Source organism: Mytilus trossulus, chromosome 5, assembly GCF_036588685.1.
Source record: "Mytilus trossulus isolate FHL-02 chromosome 5, PNRI_Mtr1.1.1.hap1, whole genome shotgun sequence".
NCBI lineage: Eukaryota > Metazoa > Mollusca > Bivalvia > Mytilida > Mytilidae > Mytilus > Mytilus trossulus.
In genome coordinates, this window is record NC_086377.1 from 68390153 (window position 1) to 68412581 (window position 22429).

Consider the following 22429-nt stretch of genomic DNA (forward strand, 5'->3'; position numbering starts at 1 on the left):
TATATTGACGGGACCTTTGATCAAGCATGTAATACAGAAAACAATTATAAGTTATTTATCCGACATTTAACGAAACAATTACATGTACTAGCCGAGTCCGGATGGTGACCTGAAGTAACCCCGGACTAGGTGTATTCGCAAACTATAGACATCGATAGAGATGTAAAACTTCACAAATTATTTGATGAAACGAACTTTATCATTTTTATTCATTCATATGTTTGCTTACTGGATTATCGTCTGAAACATTAATAAAAGACGTTTACCCGAGAATCAACAAAATAATACTAGGCGAGTCCGGACCGTGACCTTAAATAACCCCGGACTGGGAGTATACAGATTGTATATAAATATACCAAATTATTAGTTAAATTGAAAGATTTTTTTTCCCGTTTTTCTTTTGGCTTTTCCTTTATTCATTTTTCTATTTCTTAAATTATTCGATAGTCATCGGAAAAAACAATAAACGACATTTAAGCAGCGATCACCCATGCAATACACAATGTTGAACAGGTGAGTCCGGACTGTGACCTGACATAACCCCGGACTAGTTTGAAGTTTACTATACCTGCGTGTATTGCATTTCGACGACTAACTGTATGTACACTGTTTATTGTCGTAAAGTATATTGACGGGACCTTTGATCAAGCATGTAATACAGAAAACAATTATAAGATATTTATCCGACATTTAACGAAACAATTACATGTACTAACCGAGTCCGGATGGTGACCTGAAGTAACCCCGGACTAGATGTATTCGCAAACTATAGACATCGATAGAGATATAAAACTTCACAAATTATTTGATGAAACGAACTTTATCATTTTTATTCATTCATATTTTTGCTTACTGGATTATCGTCTGAAACATTAATAAAAGACGTTTACCCGAGAATCAACAAAATAATACTAGGCGAGTCCGGACCGTGACCTTAAATAACCCCGGACTGGGAGTATACAGATTGTATATAAATATACCAAATTATTAGTTAAATTGAAAGATTTTTTTTCCTGTATTTCTTTTGGCTTTTCCTTTATTCATTTTTCTATTTCTTAAATTATTCGATAGTCATCGGAAAAATCAATAAACGACATTTAAGCAGCGATCACCCATGTAATACACAATGTTGAACAGGTGAGTCCGGACTGTGACCTGACATAACCCCGGACTAGTTTGAAGTTTACCATACCTGCGTGTATTGCATTTCGACGACTAACTGTATGTACACTGTTTATTGTCGTAAAGTATATTGACGGGACCTTTGATCAAGCATGTAATACAGAAAACAATTATAAGTTATTTATCCGACATTTAACGAAACAATTACATGTACTAGCCGAGTCCGGATGGTGACCTGAAGTAACCCCGGACTAGGTGTATTCGCAAACTATAGACATCGATAGAAATATAAAACTTCACAAATTATTTGATGAAACGAACTTTATCATTTTTATTCATTCATTTTTTTGCTTACTGGATTATCGTCTGAAACATTAATAAAAGACGTTTACCCGAGAATCAACAAAATAATACTAGGCGAGTCCGGACCGTGACCTTAAATAACCCCGGACTGGGAGTATACAGATTGTATATAAATATACCAAATTATTAGTTAAATTGAAAGATTTTTTTTCCTGTTTTTCTTTTGGCTTTTCCTTTATTCATTTTTCTATTTCTTAAATTATTCGATAGTCATCGGAAAAATCAATAAACGACATTTAAGCAGCGATCACCCATGTAATACACAATCCGGACTGTGACCTGACACAACCCCGGACTAGTTTGAAGTTTACTATACCTGCGTGTATTGCATTTCGACGACTAACTGTATGTACACTGTTTATTGTCGTAAAGTATATTGACGGGACCTTTGATCAAGCATGTAATACAGAAAACAATTATAAGTTATTTATCCGACATTTAACGAAACAATTACATGTACTAGCCGAGTCCGGATGGTGACCTGAAGTAACCCCGGACTAGGTGTATTCGCAAACTATAGACATCGATAGAGATGTAAAACTTCACAAATTATTTGATGAAACGAACTTTATCATTTTTATTCATTCATATGTTTGCTTACTGGATTATCGTCTGAAACATTAATAAAAGACGTTTACCCGAGAATCAACAAAATAATACTAGGCGAGTCCGGACCGTGACCTTAAATAACCCCGGACTGGGAGTATACAGATTGTATATAAATATACCAAATTATTAGTTAAATTGAAAGATTTTTTTTCCCGTTTTTCTTTTGGCTTTTCCTTTATTCATTTTTCTATTTCTTAAATTATTCGATAGTCATCGGAAAAAACAATAAACGACATTTAAGCAGCGATCACCCATGCAATACACAATGTTGAACAGGTGAGTCCGGACTGTGACCTGACATAACCCCGGACTAGTTTGAAGTTTACTATACCTGCGTGTATTGCATTTCGACGACTAACTGTATGTACACTGTTTATTGTCGTAAAGTATATTGACGGGACCTTTGATCAAGCATGTAATACAGAAAACAATTATAAGATATTTATCCGACATTTAACGAAACAATTACATGTACTAACCGAGTCCGGATGGTGACCTGAAGTAACCCCGGACTAGATGTATTCGCAAACTATAGACATCGATAGAGATATAAAACTTCACAAATTATTTGATGAAACGAACTTTATCATTTTTATTCATTCATATTTTTGCTTACTGGATTATCGTCTGAAACATTAATAAAAGACGTTTACCCGAGAATCAACAAAATAATACTAGGCGAGTCCGGACCGTGACCTTAAATAACCCCGGACTGGGAGTATAACACATATTTTGTTGTATTGTTCAAATACGTAAATATATTTTTTTTTTGAATTGATGGAAAATAATAAATTAAGTAAACTTCACTATGCTTATCCTTCAAGAGCGTACAGCCACCTTTCGGTTTATATAAATATTTTTTTTATTTTGTACGAGGATTATTTACATTTTAGTAATTTCTTTACATTTGCACTGTACCTTTATTTTGTCTTGTATACTTATTGTACGAGTTTTGTCTCTGATATAGACACCTGAAACAGGTTCCTTGATATAATCGTTATTGGCAAAATGAGTGATTTTGAGTTCTTTTTCATTTCAAATACCATAGATGAATATTTTAGGACAGACAAGGAACAACCAATGAAATGCATATGCGATGTTTTTCATAAAACTCGGTCGATCGATTGTGTATGAATGCTCCAAGTGATTGTACAGTAGATTTGCAAGCGATTGTACTGTCAATAAACATATCTGACATAGAGAAAACTAATATATTTGGAATTCTCCTTGAACAATGGCTTTGAAACTTTAGACAGGTGAAACTATATATCAGAAAAGGTACACGTGAAAATTCTGGTAGAAACGATTGGTTTTTCGATGTTTATTTGACAGTTTTGATCGCTGATGTGAGACAGCTTTAATCGTTCTACTCAGATCTCCACCATTCTAAGAAACACGTTTTTTTTATTATTTAATTGGTTCATAGTTACATAGAAAATTATTAAGCTATCAAAATTTAAAGCAGAAACGTCATAAAGTAATATTAGAGTTCATCAAAGTTTCCATCAAGCAACTTGTAATTTTCAAAATGTCGGATCCATGCTTGACAGTCTCCAGAATGACAAAAATATTAGAAAACCGTACAGTTCTGTTCCCACAGTGTATACACAATTCTTAATAACATTACCACAAAACACAGACACGTTTAATTTTTTTAAGTGTCATTTAAACCACTCTAAAGTAAAATTCCTTTACAAATGGAAAAAAAATGCTGAAATTTTCGTTTCCGTTCTCTAACATACACGAAGGTTTGACTTTACCAAATGTTAGGAAACTTATACACAACAAAGAGATCAAGTTCGAATGTTGGTTATGTCAATGAAACCTTTCTGGAGTTGTTATACTACGTAAAAAATAAAAAAATTAAATGATATATGATATGCAAGCGGGTACATCGTCTGTGTCCCATGGACACATTCCCCATTTACTCTGAAACATGTTATGTTCATACTGCTGCTGAGTTTCACAATTTAATATATGTAGTAGTTTGTCGCTTGCCTATTTTGTAAACGGAACCTACAAATATTGAAGGATGGGATCCATAAACAGTTCAACGTTTTTATTGAAAATGCCTCTACTCCATTTATAGTTGTACATCTTGCGGTAAGGATACCCTTGAAAAACATTAACTGGCACAAAAGGACTCCTGCCAACTATAGTCGTTTTTAAAATATTTTTTCCTACGTTTATGAAACAAATAAATGTCTGAGAATATAAATAAGATTATTGCTTAAATCATTACATAGTTCAAAGTCAAACTAGCGGTGTTCCGTGTAAAAACAGTTTTCTAAATATCATTTTGGTCATAACACTTTTTACATTTGTTTATAATTCGGTTTTTCCCTAATTTACCAGCATGACTAATGGTATTATTGCCAGAGTTATTGTGAGGTGACATGACTAGGTATTATTGCCAGTTCCTATCGGACTTTTATACACTTATTACACAATTACGTAATGCAGGTTCATGCATCGCGTCACTAATGCCCATATAAACTACTGTCACGGTATGTATCAGGTCTGGTTATACAGGTCTGATTCATTTTCATAATTATTATAGATGTAATGCATCTTGTATATTTCTGCCAAAATAAACTTCCTTCTGGATAGTTTCAGAAACATAATAATTGTATTATATGTCTCTGATAGATGAACAAAAACAGGAAAAAATAATTTTAAGAAAATCAACTTTCTCCCTATAATTAATAAAAAAAATATTTCTATGGCTTTCTTTTAAAGTCATTTGTAAACATTGATACACATATATATATATATATATATATTTTTAAACTCATTTGTAAACATTGATACATATATATATATATATATATATAAACGAGTCTAAATTGAAAACTACGTTCAAACCTATGACTGCGTTGGATAAAAACCGCAATTTTTATACGTGTGCATGTCAAACAAATTTCGTTGTAGAAGGGTCTAAAAACAGCACAAACAACATTTTCCAAAAGACCAAAAGAGTGAAAAAGTATATTTAAACAAAACGCATTTGACTAACAGGTCGAACAACTGATGTTCTTTAACCCTGCTGACTGCCATTGGCGATTGCCAAATAAAATTGATCACAGGTTGTAACAAAATGGATCTTATTATAAATTTAATACGTCACAGAAAAAAAAAATTGTTAACTTGTGGACAGGATGTTGTGCCACAAACATTCGGTGTCAATATTTCTTTAGTACACCATATCCGGATTTCGACAATACATGTCTCTTCAGTGATGTTAGGGATCAAAAGGGTATTTGGAAGGCCATATTAAAAGCACCCTCATTTTTAGAGAAAGTACCCTCATTTTTAGATTAACTCTTGAATTTTAAGAGTCAATATATAGGATGAACGGATCATATAAACCGGAGGGAAAATATGATACATGCCCAAACAAAAAATATAAACGAGTCTAAATTGAAAACTACGTTCAAACCTATGACTGCGTTGGATAAAAACCGCAATTTTTATACGTGTGCATGTCAAACAAATTTCGTTGTAGAAGGGTCTAAAAACAGCACAAACAACATTTTCCAAAAGACCAAAAGAGTGAAAAAGTATATTTAAACAAAACGCATTTGACTAACAGGTCGAACAACTGATGTTCTTTAACCCTGCTGACTGCCATTGGCGATTGCCAAATAAAATTGATCACAGGTTGTAACAAAATGGATCTTATTATAAATTTAATACGTCACAGAAAAAAAAAATTGTTAACTTGTGGACAGGATGTTGTGCCACAAACATTCGGTGTCAATATTTCTTTAGTACATATATATTTAAAGTAGTTGCACAACTGTAAATTGAAGATTCAGAATCATTGCAAGTCTAACTTGCATGCTAGACTATACAAGAGTAAGAGCAAAATTTGATGATCTCATAATTAATATAATGTGTTACGGTTCTCCAAAAATTATCTTCCTTCCACTTAATTAAAAAAGAAAAGGTATTTATAAGAAAATTCATAATTTTTGACAGTCCGGGTCCGGCATTCAGTCCGGGTCCGGCGTTCAGTCCGGGTCCGGGTCCGGGTTTCATACCCAAGTCCGGGTCCGGAGTCCGGTCCGGTCCGGGTTTCAGTGCGTACCTGGAGTGATCCAGCGCTCAGTTACAGACTATGTAAGACTATGTAAGACAGTATGCTATTAGCTTTTTACAACAAATTTCAAGTAAATATTTTTTTCGGAAGCACTCTTGAAAGTCCTCATTCGGAACTTGACAGCATCATGTTTATGAAGCGGCCATATTATCACTGATACTGCGGTTGGAACCCAGATAAAGCAGAGAGTCATACATTTGTTTATGGTAAAGCTATCCTATTCTGAGGATTGCAATTTATAATTATTATATAGAAATTCAAAATATAAAGGAGAACAGGGTCAAAAGTCCTATAGTCACCTAGACATTTACATCAACATTTCATATAGAAACACATTTTTTTTCAAAAATATCTGAATGACATGGTTGTATTCTTACAAATAAGGTGTTTAAAGACACAGAATTGTGTAATGCACTACCGTCTAGTATAACGTAAGGGTACCCAAATTGCACTGAGTACCCAAATTGCACCTATTTAGAAAAAATAGCAACAGAAATCTTACAAGATTTCCTAGAGACTAAACAATTTGTATTTTTATGTTTTGATACTATGCACGTCTTTCACCATAGGTAAACATATTTAGATATACACAAAACGTTCACAGTATTTATCAACAGATGGACTGTTTACTGAAAAAGCAAAATGTACGAAAACGTCACCATGCGACGTCATCAAAACGTCACCTTTTAAAAATTAGCAAATACAATGTATTATAAGTTTCCATTTCGTAAAGTATGAAGAGTAAGCATGGAATAATATTCAATTGTTCAAAATATTTGAAGAAATTAAACAAAAGCTCGGTTATTAGACTTTTGACGATGTGAATTTAAGCATGGATGCAATTTGGGTACTCCTCATTACAGAATCATGGATAGTTTGGAGGTTGATTCAAACCCAATTTTTTATGACTCAATATGGATTAAAAAATAAATTGGCATACCTATACAATAAAGAATGATAGGGCTATAAAATAAACACAGTATGGACATTTTTTTCTTAATCATAAAAAAACGTAGGTGAAAAAACTGTCAAAATAGGTGCAATTTGGGTACCGTCACGTTACATGGTCTAGACCCCTCATTACGCGTTGCCAGGGGACACATTGGAAATACCAGTCGTCCGTCTGTCAGGTCGTGTTCTGAGGCAGGTCCCTCCTGTTAGTGCTCTCACAGTCAGGCCTGTACAATTCTAACCACATTTGATATAACGTATACTCTCGGTTAATATCAACAATATCCCTGACAAGTTCTAAAATGATGGGCAATCAAGTTTTTTAAAGAGTTATTCCCCTTGGAAATATTAAATTTATAGAAAATGGCCTTGCTAGCACTCTAACAGACCTGTACTACAGCCATACAATTCTTCTCTGATTATTTTATAAAACTCACCATACTTTAAGTTAATATTTGCAAAATCTTGGACAAGGTCCATAAAGGTGTCCAATCATCTTTTCTCAAAGAGTTATGCCTCTTGGAAATATTAAAATTATGGAAAATGGCCTCGTTAGAGCTCTCACAATTACAATTCTTGGCAGATTTTTACCAAACTTAAATTTTTATAGGATATATAGTATCAACATTATCTTGAACATGTTTTTATAATGGTGGCCCTATAATGGTGGCCCATCACCTTTTTTTCAAAAGTTATGCTCCTTGGAAATATTAGATTTATGGAAAATTGCCTTGTTAGCTCTATCACAGGTACAATTCTTACCAGATTAATTAGATAAATCTTAAACCATAGGTTATAAACAACAATGTGTCAGAATAGTTCTATAAGGCCAAAAAAATATATATATATTTCTGTTTAAGGTAACATGCTTTAAAAAAAAATAGGGTAGGTAGGTCAGTATTTTCATTTTATTTTATTTTTTTATTTTTTTCATTTTATTTTTTGTGACATGATTTTTGAGTGTGCGGTTTCATCTTGTCATGGGCTGAGTTTACCCGTATTTTTAATGAATGGATTATTTTTTTTGTTATTGATTGGAAAAAAATGTAGGCAAAATGGTTATTTCATCACACCACTCGCAAATATCTTTAAACAGCTATCATATTCATGATTATGAACATTAGGATGTATCAGGCAACATTATATTCACTTTTAACACGAGTTCAGTTTATTTTTCACTCTATGATGGAAATAAAATGGCTTAGGTTCTGCACTTATAATAGGGTTGGTCGGGTAACCGTAAACAGACAAATATTTTTGTTTGGCCTAATGGTGGTTGTTCCACTTTTTATGCCTCTGATGTAGCGGAGAGGCATTAAGTTTTATGTACACTGTATATCTGTCTGTACATCAGTCCAACCTTATGTCCCAAAGTTGGTTTCCATTCTCCAACTTAAGTTTGCCTCATCCAAATTTAATGAAATTAATGCACAATGCTAACTACCACAAAACATAGATCAAGTTTGAATTTAAGTGGCATCACTTGAACCCTCTTACTGCCGGAGGGACACATATGTCCACACTGACTGTGTCAGAGGGTCAATTATGTCCATATTTCAATTTATTCAATTTCGCCTCAGTGCTGTATCTTTCACATGAAAGACTAAATATTAAACATGATTACATGTTTCATCAATGGGTCCCAAATGTAACAGTCTTTATGGAATGACATTATTGTAGAGTGGACATCTTACTTCATAGACGTTGAGCTGTTGTATTTTCTGGCACACGAAATGCAGCCTTCAAAAACAATGTTTAATCCCTCTAGACTTATGTTGGAAAAATTGCTAATTATTTTATTTCTGTCCTGTAAATTTAGCTTGGCTTTACCAAATAGTATGAAACTTAAATACTTAATACTCTAGTTTGAAAACACATATCATGTTTAAATTTTGGTTGTTTCACTTTAACTGTTCTAGAGTTATGCCCCTTTAAAAATGGTAAAAAAAAGGCTGATTTTTAGCTCACCTGGCCCAAAGGGCCAAGTGAGCTTTTCTCATCACTTGGCGTCCGGCGTCCGTCGTCCGTCGTCCGTCGTCTGTCGTCCGTCGTCTGTCGTCGTCCGGCGTTAGCTTTTACAAAAATCTTCTCCTCTGAAACTACTGGGCCAAATCAAACCAAACTTGGCCACAAACATCATTGGGGTATCTAGTTTAAAAAATGTGTGGCGTGACCCGGTCATCCAACCAAGATGGCCGCCACGGCTAAAAATAGAACATAGGGGTAAAATGCAGTTTTTGGCTTATAACTCAAAAACCAAAGCATTTAGAGGAAATCTGACATGGGGAAAAATGTTTATCAGGTCATGATCTATCTGCCCTGAAATTTTCAGATGAATCGGTTAACCTGTTGTTGGGTTGCTGCCCCTAAATTGGTAATTATGAGGAAATTTTGCTGTTTTTGGTTATTATCTTGAATATTATTATAGATAGAGATAAACTGTAAACAGTAATAATGTTCAGCAAAGTTAGATTTACAAATAAGTCAACATGACCGAAATGGTCAGTTGACCCCTTTAGGAGTTATTGCCCTTTATAGTCAATTTTTAACCATTTTTCATAAATCTAAGTAATCTTTTACAAAAATCTTCTCCTCTGAAACTGCTGAGCCAAATTAATCCAAACTTGGCCACAATCATCTTTGGGGTATCTAGTTTAAAAAATGTGTGGCGTGACCCGGTCAACCAACCAAGATGGCCGCCACGGCTAAAAATAGAACATAGGGGTAAAATGCAGTTTTTGGCTTATAACTCAAAAACCAAAGCATTTTGAGGAAATTTGACAGGGATAAAAATGTTTATCAGGTCAATATCTATCTGCCCTGAAATTTTCAGATGAATTGGACAATCGGTTGTTGGCTTGCTGCCCTCCAATTGGTAATTTTTAAAGAAATTTTGCCGTTTTTGGTTATTATCTTGATTACTATTATAGATAGAGATAAACTGTGAACAGCAATAATGTTCAGCAAAGTAAGATCTACAAATAAGTCAACATGACCTAAATGGTCAATTGACCCCTTAAGGAGTTATTGCCCTTTATAGTCAATTTTTAACAATTTTCATTAATTCGGTAAATTTATGTAAATTTTTACCAAATATTTTTCTCTGTTACTAATGGGCAAGGTTCATTATAGATATAATTGTAAGAAGCAAGAACGTTCAGTAAAGTAAGAACTTCAAACACATCACCATCACCAAAATACAATTTTGTCATGAATCCATTTGTGTCTTTTGTTTAATATGCACATAGACCAAGGTGAGCGACACAGGCTCTTTAGAGCCTCTAGTTTCATTTCCATTCTCTTACTTAAGTATGCCTCATCCAAATGTAATAGAGTTAAGCTCCTTTACAAATTGAAGAAATTCTAAAAAGAAATTTTCTGAACCATTAACACAATGTTAATTACCATGAAATACAATTTTATCAGCTTTGAATTTTGGTGGTGTCACTTTGACCGTTCTAGATTAAAGCTCCTTTGGAAAAATTGCTGAATTTTTTGTTTCCATTCTCTTACTTTCATGACTTTAGTTTGCCTTAAACAAATTTTCTGAAACTTAAACACAATACTTTTTACCACAAAACTCAGATCAGGTACTAATTTGGGTAGTGTCACTTTCACTGTTCTTCAGTTATTTTTGTTTATAGCTTTATATGATATGCAAGCATCATCCCATGAATACATAATTTCACATTTATGTTAAAAAATGTTATGTCTCTTGGAAGTATCAAATTTATGGAAAATGGCCTTGTTTGCCCTCTCACAGGTATGCATTTGACAGCAGACATGGTTTACAATGTATTCTACTATAAGTTCTGAATTTGGACACTTTAAAATTAGGAGATCTAATTATTATGTGCGGTGGTATGATTACAAATGAGACAATTCTCCAACACAGACTAAATGAAAGAGAAGTTAACAACTATATATATGCCATGTCAGTTAACTGCTAGTAGTCTGTAATTGTTATTTATGTATTATTGTCAATTTATTTATTTACTTTGGTAACATGCATCTTCTGACATCAAACTCGGACTTTTAATGTGCATATTGTTATGCATTTACTTTTCTACATTGGCTAGATGTATAGGGGAAGGGTTGAGATCTAAAAACATGTTTAACCCTTCCACATGTTTGCGCCTGTCATAAGACAGGAGCCTCTAGCCTTTGTTAGTCTTGTATGATATTTTAATTTTAGTTACATGTGTACACTTTGGAGAGTACTTAGTATGTCATTAAGGGGCCAGCTGAAAGATGTCTCCGGGTGCGTGAATTTCTAGCTGCATTGAAGACCTGTTGGTGACCTTCTACTGTTGTCTGTTCTGTGGTCGGGTTGTTGTCTCTTAGACACATTCCCCATTGCCATTCTCATTTTTGGGATACGATTGCTTTTAAGCAATCTGTAGACTTTTACTATTGGCTCTGAGCAATGCCCTCACGCCAACTGTTTTATTCTAAACACTAAGGAACATCACAGATTCTTATGATTGTCTTGCTTTAAAAGGTAAAAACAAGCAAAGGGATTGAACTTAAACAATTTTCCTATAATGTTCTTTTCATAATCTTCATGTGGTACCGCTGTAAAACTGAGGTTTAAGATTGTACTTCCATAAAAAAATAGAGAACCATCTGGGTCGTTTAATATACGTTCTTGCCCCAGGGTTTGTTTTGGTAATTATGCGCATGCATGCGTATAGTTTTCTTTACTTCAAGGGGTATTAGATTAAATGGTTGCTCTGGGTTCCCCACTCAATTAATTAATTTATAACTCATTGGATCTTTTCTATGTCATGTATGTATGTCTGTTATTGAGGTTTATTCTTGTTGCATAATTTGAAATCATTTGCATCATTTAAATTAAAATAAATGTATTCCACGTCGCCAAGTTGTTACTATAGAACACCCCTTTAGGCGAAATAGAGTTTTCCATATTATCATTTCCAGTTGTCTCCCTTCTGAAAGTAATCTCCATGAATTCTGAATCAAACACAAACACTTCAAATATTAGCTTATTCTGTCAATAAACGTCGTATTTTATTAAAAACAATTGCAATTTAAACAGAGGAATGTGTATGGAGAGGAGTCATGATCACTGACCCAAAGGAAATTGAATCTTTAAAGAGTTGGGAATAGGGTTCCTCCTAGAATTAACGTAAGAAAATACGGGTGATAAGATTCAAAGTGAAAATACCTTCTCTCACTCTGAGTCTCAGTGACTGGAAAGTAAACTTGGAATTGATAGTACAAAATAGAACACAATAGGCCTAAGTATATTGTTCATACACTTTTATCCGGGATTTGCTATTTTGTAACTATCCAGATAACGTAAATTAGTTTTGGAAATAATATTATCCAGCTACATGTATACATGTGTCAATGAAACAATGGCAATCGTATCCCTCAGAGTAATCTGCTCTTTGATTATACATTGCCATAGCTTCCTGTACATGCTGTATGGTCTTCAACAATGAGTTAGACTTATACCGCATAGTAAGCTGTAATAAGGCTCTGAAATAAAGAATTTATAAAGAAAACTAAAGGCAGTGATTAATGTACAAAACAATAAAATCATAAATGAAAATACAGATATAACAGACATTTATCTAGGTTTATTTGGTCAAATATTGTATAACAAATGTATACTGTCAAAGTACTTTTTTTTGTGGGGTACCAATTTTCGTGGTTTTCGTGGATGACTTTATCCACGAAATTTAAGTGTCCACCGAAATAAAACAACCATTGTCCAAAACAAGACATGGAAAAATCCACATCGGAAGGTTTGACTACTGATATGATTTAGAGAATATATTGAGTCACGCCAAATCTGAGAATACTTTAATGGCAGTCTCAGAACTCTAACCACATTCAGGATTATATCCATTTAATCTTTAATAAGCTAATTTGTACAACTTTTGATCTTTTAATTATCATAAAAATATTTTTGATCGATGAAATTTAGATTTCCGGTATTGGTACGCTAGTATGATAAAGTGTTCATTTTATATTCTCATAGTTCTGGTACATATGGGAAATAATAATTTCATGCTGGGTTTGATTTTGATAAGAATTATTTGACAATTCGAGATACGTTTATAGCCTTTGTTTATGTTACTGTTTTCGTTAGGTTATATGTTTATGGCCTAATCAACACCTTTGATGGTCTTTAATCTGTTGATCACTTCATTATGGGTTAATTAGTGTTATTACTAAGATTTACAGGGGTCAATGTTTACTTTGTAATTTCCTTCAATCCAGACTATTTGTAACCTTTGTTTCTAAAGGCTTTAATTTTTCATTTTTATAATTTTTTTTAAAAACTAAAATCAACGAATTTAAAAACCCACAAACATGTAAAAATTGCTCAATCCACGAAAATTGATACCCACGAATTAAAGTACTTTCACACAGTATTTAAGATACGATATATATATTTGAAATCCTACATGTGGCTTCCCATTATTTTTGGTTCTCAAGTGATTATAAAAGAACAAGGAGGATTGTACCTGGGAATTTTGATGACATTGACATAAGTTTCTAGGAAAAAAATAGTCTAGGAACATAAGTTAATTACTGACATCAGACTATGCTAGTAAATTCTGTAACCATGGACATTTTATGCAATAAGTTAACACAACCATGACTAGTCTACTAATATTTAAAATTGAGAATGGAAATGGGGAATGTGTCAAAGAGACAACAACCCGACCAAAATAAAAAAATACAACATAGTCTGTTTGGACTCATTTAACAAGACTAATTTATCTTTTAAATATGAAAGACACTGTAATGTACATATATATATATATCATGTATATATGCTAAATAATATTCAAAGGAATTACTATGGATTCATTGGTGTTTTTAGTGGGTTCCAATTTTCATTGATTAAGGAAAATTTGCATGTGTGTGTATGTTTAATTGCATGATTTGGCCAATGTGTGCTTAGTGATGATACAATTCTATAGAAATTTGTTACTTGCTGAATGTTTGATTTTTGTTGTTTACCTGTACATATGAAATCAATGAAAATTAGTATCCAAAAAATAATAATGAATCAACAGTACATGCAGTATATTGACACAAAGACATCAAGTTTACATTAATCTTGTATTAGGTACTATGCATGATGCTACATATGCATTTAGATATGAATCACATTCATTGAAAAACTCTGCTATACCTAACAACCATTCGGCCTAGCCAAGATCAGATGTGCATTTCATAGTGGGTCTATGTTATAGGCATGTAAAGACAAGAAGATAATGTTTACAAAAGTAATACATGTTTGAACTGAAGGAGAGAATGTAGGGCTTCACAATGAATATCAAATATCATGTATAGGTGTTACCATTTTTAAATAAAACACTAAAATACACGCTGAAAATGGGTAAAATTTTACGTTATGTTGTTTCATTTAAAATTTCGCTGATTTTAACAATTGATAGTTAATAAGTGAAATTAATTTGAACTACATTATTGGTTCACTGTTATAGACAATTTATTCATCTTTCTTTTACTGGTTGTTGCAACAAAAAATCTCCAGTGGTTACAAAGTTATGATCAAAAGTTGAATACTATGGGTTTGTTATGAAATTTTGTACTTTTGTTTTAAGCTTGCTCAGTGTAGTGATATAAGAGAAAAATGAATCAAATTTATGCTATTATGTGATTTGTTTTCTCTTTTAGTATATACTTTATCAAAAACTACCTCATTTATCAAAATTGCAGTACCCTAGCTGGAGATATATGCCATCAAAGTTGGATATACAAATAAAGTGAAAAATTGTCTTGTCCGTAGACATGCATTCCCTAGTAAACTAGTATAATAACATTAATGTTGCATTGCTAAGTTCCTGTTCTTTTATAGATATGAAAACACTACTAACATTTTTTTCTACCATCTATTAATAGAGAAAAAATTTCAAAAATACGTCAGAATGTCTTGTCCGTAGACATGTCTTTTTATCAATATTGCTTGGCTGTATGGGTCTAAATTAGTCCTATGTGTTGTTTAAACTTAAACATATCTTACTTTTAATAAATAAATGGTAATTTAAGTGTTCTCAATTTTTGTAAAATTACTTTACAGGAGTGGATTTTAAAAAGTGGCAGATCATCAGTCATAAAAAGCATACCTTATTTTACTTCAATATTGTTTATTCCAGTTGCTGCATACCTTAAAAGGTTAACTAAATCAAATTAAGAAAAAGTATTTCTCTCTCTCTTACTTTATCTTTTGTATTTCAGTATTAACAGCAGATGAGGAAGTGTCTACGGACAAGACACTTGTACATAACAAGTATTAAATTCAATTGTTTGTCTGCTATGGAACTTAAATCTTATTTTTAGGTGAAGAAAGTTATCTATTCACTTTAGGACTCAGAATTTTCAACATGAATATAGTCACAATTCATTCTAACAGATGTTTTTTTTAACTGAAATTGTCTTGTCCGTAGACATTACCACAATATATCTTAGCCAATTTCCTCGAGTGCAGCCTAATTTGATAGGTAACATGTATGTTATTTTTTCAAGAGAACACATTCAACTATGTCAAAATTGAGTTATAATAAAAGTTTGATTGTTGTAAACAGTCAGATATATGGATTTCAGTTAAAAAAATGTGTCTTCAGTTTGGCTCAATCAATAAATTTTTGAGATGTGTAAAGAATTATGGGTACATTTTTATATTTTCCAAAATTTAAAAAACACAATTTAAAGTTTAATTGGTATCTTTTAATCTTAACTTTAACAATCATCTTTGAAAGCATTTAATTGAATATCAATAAAATGTCTTGTCCATAGACATTATCAAAATGTATTTGTTTCCATTTTCCTCCCAGTTAAGCTAAGTTTGATAGAGAAACCTGATAAAATGTATGGGTTTTTTTTTCTCAAGAGAACACTTTCAGCTATATCAGAATTAGGTTTTAATAATGCATTTCATTAAATATAAATACAATGTCTTGTCCGTAGACAAAATATATAAATTGTATTGCTATGTTTGATTGTTTATTGTAAGAATATGCATAAAGTTATTTTAAGGTTCAATACACCAAAAGAAAGGGTTTTTTTGGAAGTTTTGTTATTTATAGATAAGTTTAGATACACTTTTATCAGATAAGATAAATAATTAAAGAAAGCTACTGTTGCTTGAAATAACTGTGAGTTAAACATGTTCTTGTCATTTTTTTTTCAATTAAAATGTGATATTCAATAATTCTAAACATATTTTGTTGTCTTTGTCATTGACCAAAAATCTGACACTGGTGACCATGTCTTGAAGGCAACCATTAAAGAGAATTATACAGTTTTTAAACACCATTTATTTCATAAAAATATAAAATATTTCTAACAAAAACTGCATGTATTATATAAATGCTTCCAGTGTTAAACTAACGATGGCAATTTTTCATAATTTAAACCATTTTTGAACCAAAATACCAAAAGAGTTTTGTCCTGAGGTGATACTCATTTTTGACTTCATGTGAAACACAAAATGCACATCTGATCTTGGCTAGGCCGATTACTTGGAAGAAGAAGATATGACCATCATAACCATGCATGTGGCATTTGCTAGGATGCTGTCTGTTCTAGATGATGTGTGGATAAAAAAACCAGCATCATTAGGAAATCTGATATTGCTCCTCTTAAAGAACATATTAAAGTATACAGTATAGCTTAACTAGAGATCCCATGCTTTTTCTTCTTCCACTACTATTGGAGAATTTTCAATGTGGGATAATATTTGATTAATTGAATTGCAAAACATTTTATTTCCTTTCTGGTTTATTAATGGTGGAAATTAATTAAACAGAATTGTATATTTTACATGTTTTATTAGGAATGAACTAATTGAAAACTGTTTCTTGGTCTTTTTATACTTCTCTTATAAATATTTGCAAATTTAAAAAACATAATATGTGATAGTTAACTGAAAGTTTTATCTCCTTAGATGCTATGTCATGGAGAATTTCGTTATTATATTCTTCAACTTTGTACTTCATTTAGCCCTTTAAAGTTTTTTATTTTGATCATTGCTGATGAGTCCTATATATAGAGAAAAAATGCACCTCTGGTGTACAAAAAAATATAAACGTGATAAACCAGCTTTTATTTCTTAAACTTGATTTGTGGTCAAATTAAGCCATTTTTTAGTATGTCTTGCTAACTTTGCATTGATTTATTTTTGTGATTACAGATTTTCTATAAAAAAAATTGTTTATTTCTGCTAGGAAAGACCTATTTTTTTTTAATATTCGCAACAATTAATATTCACCTTGTTCATGTTGTTATTCTACACTCAAAAGATACAAAAAATATTGCATGACCAGTGCAAAAATAGTTGGGTTACACATGTTACAACTTACAGTAATATTTATTAAATATATGTTTATTACAGAATTGGTAATAACAGTGAAATATTCCAAAAAAGAAATGTATAAGGAAGCAACGTGCAAACCAACAAAGTACCTGACATGGTGGACCTTCAAGAGTTGAAGATATGGTGTAAGTGAACCTTTTTGCAGTTATTATCCTCAATATTATTATATAAAACTGTAAAAGGCAAAAATGTTCAGCAAAGTAGGATCCACAATTAGGTTTGATGACCAAAATTGTAAATTGACTTTTTCTGGAGAATTGCCTTTTAAAGACAATTTTTCACAATTTCAATTTGTTCATTAATTAAAAAAGAAGATGTGGTGTGATTGCCAATTAGACAACTCTCCACAAGAGGCCTAATGACACAGAAACTAACAACTATAGGTCACAGCATAGCCTTCAATAATGAGTAAAGCCTGGACCTCATAGTCCGCTATAAAAGGCCTAGAAAAGGACAATTGTGGAACAATTCAAACAAGAAAACTAACAGCTTAATTTATGTACCAAAAAATGAATGAAAAACAAATTTATTTGTAACGCTTAAACAAACCACAACCACTTAATTACAGGCTCATGACTTGGGACAGGCACATACATACCGAATTTGGAGGGGTTAAACATGTTGGCGGGATTCCAACTCTCGCCGAAACCTAACAGTACAAAATACTTAGAACGAACTATATAGAAATCAGTTGAAAAAGACTAAACTCATCAGAAAATGTCAGATGGATACAAATAAAAACACAGAGTGGATCAATGTGGCCGAGTACTTGTATATCCCAACAACAAAAAGAAATTAAAATTTTGATCTCAAGTACTCACAGTTACTGCTACCAATTTGCTTAGTTTTAGAAATCTTCTCCTTTGAACTTGCTGAATTAATTTCAGCCAAACTTCAACGGAATGAGTTTCAGAGTGTACGTCTAGTATACATTTTGTATTTCATTTCCTTGTATGTCAAATAACTTATCCACAATGGCAAAAATGGAACATAATGGTTAAATGTAATTTTTTGTAGTAGGAACAAATTGTGACTGCAGCAGACTGACTATTTAGTTTCTAACTATTCTCCAAAAATCCAGAACTGTACTGAATACTTAAATCTGACAGAAAAAAAAATTAATAGATTATGTAAATGTTATTATATTTTTCAGTATCTGAAATTATGGGTTTATGAATTTGAACAGCTTTTAATATACCAGCAGTTCCAACAGCATGGTTCCTGCAATTAAAAAAAAAGAGGTATTCCTCTAAATAGGTTTGCTAGGAAATTCATAAGATTTTTTGTTAAATGGTTTGTTCCTAATCATTATTGTCGTTGCACTTGCTTTACTTTTCTTCTAGCATCTTAAGGAAGGAATTTCCTTTTTCATTAACTTACATTTATTTTGAAGAGTGTACATGTATAAATCTCACATCTCTAAATTTTCATAATCAAATTTTTTTTGGTGGAACTTTGTATCAAAAACATCTGTTAGGTTTTGGTCTTAAATCTGATTATTGCATACTTCCTACTTAATTGAAGGGACCGGAATAAAACCCAAAGATCTTATCTTATTTTGTTGTTGTATTGTATTGTGGTGCAGCAAAACATAATGATCTATTTTAAAACTTTCCTGTTGATGAAAAGTTTTTTTTTTATTCAGAACTGAAGAACTACATGAGGAAGTTGCTAAAACCTGCTTTAATATTTTATGTATGAGAACATATTTCTTATTTGTATATAGCTAAACCTTAGATATATATAGTTTTAAAATTATGTAAAATATTGTTTAATTCATTGTTAGATATTATTTCATAATTCTTAATAGAATGGCACTTGTTTATGTTTTACTAATTTTAAGCTAAATGTTATTTTACTGTTTTAGTTTTAATATATTAGAAACTTTAAAAAGAAAAAACAAGATCACAAAAATATTCACGAATTTTGTTGCAAAATATGATAATAGCTACTTAGATGGAAGCCTTGGTTGTATATATTGATGTTGGGATGTTTTAAGCTTTTTCTAGGCGCATAATTGAATTCAGTCAATTCATGGCAATTGATTACTTAATTATCTAAAAAAAAATCACATTTTCTTTCAGCATGTTATCAGTTAGCTTTAATATAAATTATGGCAACTATTCATTGAACTATTAATCATGTTAATTCAGCAGTTAGTTTTGTTTATAATCAGATGTACATGAGTAGAGAAAGTGTTTATATTCTGATTTCTGTGCTTTCAGATAGGAACAAACCAGCTAGTATAGGCCAAAAGAACAAAGTAAAGAACAGCGTTGTAACCACAGATGGGATTCATTTAATTGTTAGTCTGTTAATTAATTGATAAATTAGATGTTTAATTCTATTATATAATTAGTTCATGACAAATAAGAATGCTCTTCAAAAAAACTTGGTGTGTTGTAGTTGGTTATGGAAATACAATTTGTCTTTGAATAGTTAGTCCTTTCCTATCCAAATCTATTTTATTGGGTCGATCAGCTCGACAGATATTATTGTCAACTTTTTTTAAACTAGTTTATTGTGAATTCTATTTTCTCACATTAATTAAGTTTGTTTTAAACTAGTTCATTGCATTAAAAGTCAATGTATTGTATTTTAATATGTATATTGACATCACGTTGTCGTTGTCCCAAGAGTGAAGACATTTGGTTTTCCCACAATTACTTTAGTATATAAAGTAAATAGAAATTTATGAAATTTAAACACAATTAAGGTTTATGAGACAAAAAAAGGATGGTTGGGATTGATTTTAGGAGTTTTGGACCTAACAATTTTAGGAATAAGGGATAAAAAAGGGCCCAATGAAGCATTTTTCTTGGTTTTCGCACAATAACTTTAGTATAAGTAAATAGTAATCTATGAAACTTAAACAAAGGTTTAGGACCACAAAAGGAAGGCTAAGATTGATTTTTAAAATTTTGGTCCCAATAGTTTAGGAATTAGGGGCCAAAAGGGTCATGAACATAACTTAGTTTGATTTTAACAAAAATTGAATTCTTTAGGTTCTTTGATATGCCGAATTTAATTTTGTATTTAGATTTTTTTATTTTTTTTTCCTGTTTTCAAATTGGTCTACATTAAGGTCCAAAGGGTCTAAAATTAAACTTAGTTTGATTTTAATAAAAATTGATTTCTTGAGGTTCTTTGATATGCTAAATTTGAACATGTACTTAGATTTTTTATTATGGGCCCAGTTTTCAATTTGGTACAAATTAGGGTCGAAAATTCAACAAAAATTGAATATATTTGGTTCCTTGAATTTATAGTTTTGATATTTGGGACCTGTTATCAAATTGGTTCACATAGAATTTTATAGGGTCCCAATTTGAAATTTATTTGGTTTCATCAAAAATTGAATTCTTTGGTTCTTTGATAAGCTGAAAATAACCATGTATTTAGATTTTGGATATTGGACCATAAAAAGTAAATGTCCAATTCAAAATTTTTAAGTTCTTATTAAACCACATTCATTCTCTGTCAACTATTTAATCACATTCCAAATTCAGAGTTGTATTTAATAGGCTTGATTGTTGTGTCCATACTTGCCCCAACTTTTCAGGGTTTCGGTCTATGATATTGGTGTTGTTAGTTACAAAAAAAGATAATGACTTTGTATTGTGTAACGATCCACAAAGCGGGATTATTAGGATGTGAGGGTAAATTAAAATTTCTGTGTACAATATCAGAGGAATTTTAAGTCAATCATTTAGTTGTTATATATAGATAAAAATAAATAAAATTGGCGCAATTAGATGATTATTTTATTGTCACAAATGATACCTATAGATTTGAAAATGAGGTGGCGCAAAAGAAGTATTGGCGCAATTGAGTTGTGGCGCAAATGAGTTACTTTTTGGCGCAAAAAGATATTGCCCAAAAATTTTTTTTGTTGGTTATGTCAATCAGATTCTTAGTATCAGTTTTTATGCATAGGTGAAGAATTTTGAAATGAGAATTTATATATTTGTTTTATATACCCATTTATGGAAGGTATTGTGGTATACACAGCCAATTTTGCATAGGTACTATGTCTGTATCAAAAATCTGTAGTACTGGAAATATACTTTTCATATTCAGTACTATTTTGTTGCTCTAAAATAATTGTAATATTTAGGTTCCTGTATTTTACAGTACTTGATTTGTACTTGAAAATTTTATAGTTATTTTATTTTACTATATGCCTTTAAATTATTTGTTTTCTCATTGGTAAAATCATAGGAAACGCTCTTTGATAAAACATATTCACTGTGAAAAAGATGTATTAACTGTTATCAAGAAACGAACATTGTATATTATCTATGTGTTTGTGTGCCACTGCAAAGTATTTGTATGGTTATTAATCAAGTCAAATATAGAGTTATCTCCCATATGAAAAACAGTTTTTCCATAATCACATAGAAAAATCAAAGTAATCATTGGAGTCAAAGTGAAAATGTATTAGTTCAAAGACTCAGTAGGTTAATCTCAAGCCATAGACCATGAGTTTACATGCAAACAATGTTCCCTGAATGAAAACAGGTCAAATAGATCCTAAATAAGGAGGCTAGAGGGTACCAAAATGATAGCAAAATTTTAAACATTTCTTTTTTTCATTACAAATTTTAATTATTACACTATAAGTTGTTTCTTTATGTCATTTTACAAAAATCAAACAATAAAACCGATTAGTTTTGGCCCATTTGTTTATATCATTGAAAAAGTTCCAAATTATCTCCCTTGTTATTTTTTTTTCAAATAAGCTGTACTTTAACAAATCAATTAACTAAAAAACTGTAAAATTTTAGCAATTTCTGTAATATTTTATTTCGATATTACTCTTTTTATACGACCGCAAAATTTGAAAAAAAATTCGTTGTATATTGCTATCACGTTGGCGTCGTCGTCGTCGTCCGAATACT

General features: G+C 31.5%; 1 long non-coding RNA gene across 1 annotated transcript; it reads left to right on the forward strand.

Moving 5' to 3' along the window:
- The first annotated feature begins 6262 nt into the window (after positions 1-6262).
- Positions 6263-21072, forward strand: LOC134719121 (uncharacterized). Its single transcript, XR_010107516.1, has 4 exons — positions 6263-6402; positions 17547-17653; positions 18682-18769; positions 19754-21072. It is a non-coding gene; the product is annotated as an uncharacterized LOC134719121 (long non-coding RNA).
- Positions 21073-22429: the final 1357 nt, after the last annotated feature.